This window comes from Macrobrachium nipponense, chromosome 5 (assembly GCF_015104395.2).
Source record: "Macrobrachium nipponense isolate FS-2020 chromosome 5, ASM1510439v2, whole genome shotgun sequence".
Lineage (NCBI taxonomy): Eukaryota > Metazoa > Arthropoda > Malacostraca > Decapoda > Palaemonidae > Macrobrachium > Macrobrachium nipponense.
In genome coordinates, this window is record NC_061107.1 from 144160079 (window position 1) to 144164364 (window position 4286).

A 4286-nucleotide genomic window follows, 5' to 3' on the forward strand; every position below is an offset into this window, starting at 1 on the left:
CAGACAGACAGACAGAGGGAGAGAGAGAGAGCTATCCCTTACCATATAACGTGATGACAGTGCAGACAACATTTCTAAACCGACTGTCTATTTCATTCTCATATGAATTGACTTTATTACGTATTAGAGTTTGAAATAAAATCCTCATTGTCAATAAAACGAAAAAGCAATGCTTAATAATTTAAGGGGGAATTTAATCGTGAAAGAAATAGGCAGCATAAGTCTTTTGTTTTACGACATAGGTGGTACTCTACAACAATACAAACAACTTTATTAATTCAGGCCTGTATTCAAATTTTTTTTATAAATTAAAAATCGCTAGAAAACGCTAAGCTTAGTAAGATGATTTAAAGAACAAATGAACTGCTGTTCTCCTAAACATCTTACCAAGCTTAGCGTTTTCTCGCAAATTCCTTTTTTTTTTCTTAAGTATGTGGCAGTGTTAAGAGTTGTTCATACTATTGCAGAACACCACATCTGCCGTAAAACAAAAGACTAATACTGTCTATTGCTTTCAAGATTAGATTCCCTCTTAAGAAAATATTATACATTTCTTCTTTCATTTTGCTTACCTGATCTCAGAATGATGAAGACGTTCATGTTTTAATCTTACACGGAATAAAGTTAATCCAGATGAGAACTCAATGGACAGCAGAATTTCTTTATTAAAATCATTTCCAAGTTTACTGTATCAGCTCAACCCACTCCAAATTTTTGGAAGTTACCCAGAGCTCGAAATGATAAGTTTATCCAGGATTAAGTGTGAATACCATTTATTTGCTTTCAAGAACTTCCTTATTAGGCACTGAAGAGTACCTAAACTAATCCCTTTGCTTTTTGCTTTTATTATGCAGTCATAGTGACCGCCATTGTTTATGTATAATCATCATACTTTGCTCTGCATTTTGTTGTGTGTTAGCCTCACAGTTATAATTAATTCGAGAAAAATATTGATGAATCTCCTGAAAGGACTTGTTCTCTTATTTTATCACAAACGCAGAACTAAACTTACTCCTAGTAATCCTTCACTGGAGGGATTAATACAAATTTCAAATAATCATTAAATCAAAAATTGTTTGGGATTCTTTTGTCAGAGGTTTTCCACAGACGCCAACACGTTATTAACGGCGTTATAGATTCTTTAGCCTAACAGGTAACTCTTCTAGAAGAAAGTCACTCCGAAATCAAGCAGCTGATGAAAGGGATCCTTTAGCCTTGGTAGGTAACCCTTCTAATAGAAGGTTACTCTGAATACAAACCTTGTTCTCCAACATTGGACTGTGCCACAGCCATTGTACCGTAGCCTTCCATGGTCTTGGGTTTGAGTTCCCTTGCTTGACGATACAATCAGGCATTTATCCTCTTTTTTTCACTTTCCTGTTTCTCCAGAAAGTGTGTAGGATAGGCTGAGTAAATAATAAAAGTTGTGTGGTAGATTGTCAGGAACGCGCCTTCATTACCAAACCTTTTTCTTCTCCCTCTCAAGTTTTTAGAATTTCTAATCCAGTTGTTGTGCCAAATCTGGCGGATTTCATTTTTGCCTTACAAGCTGTCCCGGTCCCATCTTGTCGACCTGAAGCTTCACGGCTTTTTTTTCTTATTGACATATGGTCTCCTTTATTCATCCTTACAGTGAAATTTTGTAAATAGCGTAAATCTGTTATTGATGATTTTATTGATTGTAGTTCTGTTGATTTTTACTATGTTGCTGTTATTATGAGCTTATTTATTAGTTTTGCTTAAGGACAAATTTTCTTGATCTCCAGAGTTGTGCCCCCAACTACTGAGACACTTGTAAGTTGTAAGCAGTAACAAGTCGAAGGTTGAGTTTTTAATCCCAGGGTTTGATGGCCTTGACTTTATCATCGCAACATTCCACATGTGCAAGGTATGGCTGTTTACAGTAAGTCAGGGCGTCCTATCTATCGTTAGAAAAATTTGGAGCGTAGTTGCCATGAAGTTCTTTGTTTCAAGATTTTCAGTAAGTTCAATACCTACATATTTGCTGCTTACTGTAACCCAAATATTGGCGATTCTGTATATGACTGTCCCTTGGAGAAGATTAGCATGGTTTAGTCACAGGACTCATAAGCTTCATTCGGCATTTTTGAAGACTATAATGCAAAGCACAGTGAGCAACTTCATTCTAATTCCACAGATCAGCATGGCTGGTTTGCTCTGGAGTCCTGTGTATCCTCCGATTTTTTTCAGCTAACTTAGGAACCCGCTCATATTTCTTGTAATAGAATAGACCTATTATTCACAGATGTTCAAGCTATCTGTCAGTCAGTATATTCCTAATGCCACAGTTGGAAAAATGGTCTGGCTGAAAAGCCAATTGGGACCACATTATTTCAAATTCTATATCAGATCCAGATCCCAAGAGGAAGTTAAATGAAATGCTGGTGTCAATTTTAGCAAGGTAGACCCCTATAAAGATCATGAAATTCTGGACAGATGACTAGCCATGGTATGATGAGACATGTAGGTGAGCTCACCATAACAAACCAAATTCAATACAGAGGCAATATCGCAATGCCATTTACATAAATAATTTTGTGCTGAAAATAAAATTTACCATATGGTTAAAATGAATTACAATAGTTCCTTAAATAGTAAACTTGAAAGATTGAGACTCATCTATGGTAGACCAAATTAGCATCATCTATTTTTGGTTGTTTAGGATCGTCTTCCATTCCACAACTACTAACGGATGATGGTGGATTGCTTACTGGTACTAGGGAAAAGGATAAACTGCTTCAATGCGCTTTTGAAGCTAAGCAATCAGCTAAGGATGTCACTCTCCCTGACACTCATCACCTGTATGTATTCTCACAAAATGTGCATTTCGCCTTCAGTGTGTTAAGAAAATTCTTAATAATCTTGATAGCTGGGGTAGAGAAGATCCAGAAGACTTTTCTTCCCTTGGTTTTTTTAAAAGGTTTCAGTGTGTTGTCTTCCAAGATCAGTAGATTCTATAGATTTTTAGGGAGATGTAGTACCACTGTAGATGAATGCAACCTCAGTATTATGGTGCCTGTTCCAAAGAGTTGCACACCTGCAGACTTCAGTAACTACAGGCCAATTTCCATTCTCCCTGTGGTCTTCAAAGTTGCAGAAAAACATATATTTTAGCCACTATATAAGTGTGTGGAAGGTAAAGGAGCATTAGCTAATAGCCAGTGTGAACCATAATAAGGGTTTTGATTGTAAAGTAATTCAAATAGCTTTTAGTGCTGCTTTCGTTTTAGAAACTCATAAGGTACCTATTTATAAACTTGTAAATCTTGGAGTGGGTGGATATGTGTTAAGATTACTTCAAGATTTCCTTACAGGTAGGCAGCGGCGAGTTGCTTTTGATGGGATCTTTAGTGAACCAAGACCTATTGTGTCAAGAGATCCACAGGATAGTACTCTTGGTCCAGTTATTTTTAGTGAATACAGTGGTTATTAACCTTGGAATCAACACTGTTTTGGATGTAGTAATGTCTCCACTTATAAGAAATGAAGCCGCCCTTATTCTCAATCATGACATGATGAGGATTAGTGACTGGCGTAGTCAGTGGGGTGTGAGGCTGAACGCCAATAAATCTAAAGCACTACTGATTCGCAGATATCAAACAGATTTACCATCCCATCTTCTCCTTCTGGTGGATGGAACTATGCTGAGTGAGTCTGAAGCTTTAAGTAATATAGGTGTAACTTTTAACACATCTTACTTTCGAGAAACATCTAATGAAAGTTTCAGTAAATGCTACATGAAAGTTAGGTATTGTACATAAAGCCTCATATAAGTGATAGAATTAATGCAACTGCTAAACAGCAGCACCAATATCCAGTAAATGTGCCTCAATGCCGACTACTCAGTTCCAGAGATCCTTTGTTCCTCAAACCATTGGATTGTGAAACAGTCTCACTGAGGATATTGTACAATTTTAACTTCAAAAGTTCAAGCAAAGATGCAATGCATTACTACCCTAAAACAATTCTCTATGTAAGTTAATAGTTAACTTACATTTTTATCTATCAGTTTGTTAATTTACTTTGTTTCTAATAACTGGTATCTTCCTCTGTATTTCCTATTGCCTTCTGTTACTTCTTTTGGATGAAAACCATATTCTTTGGAAGCTTAAATTTCAAGTCAATGGCCCCAGTGGACTTGTTCCATATGAACAGGGTTCATGTTCTGAATAATAATAATAAAAATAATAATTACATGAACAGGAATGAGGGATACCAACATAACAAACTATTCTGAACCAACCAGAAAAGACTATACAGACAAC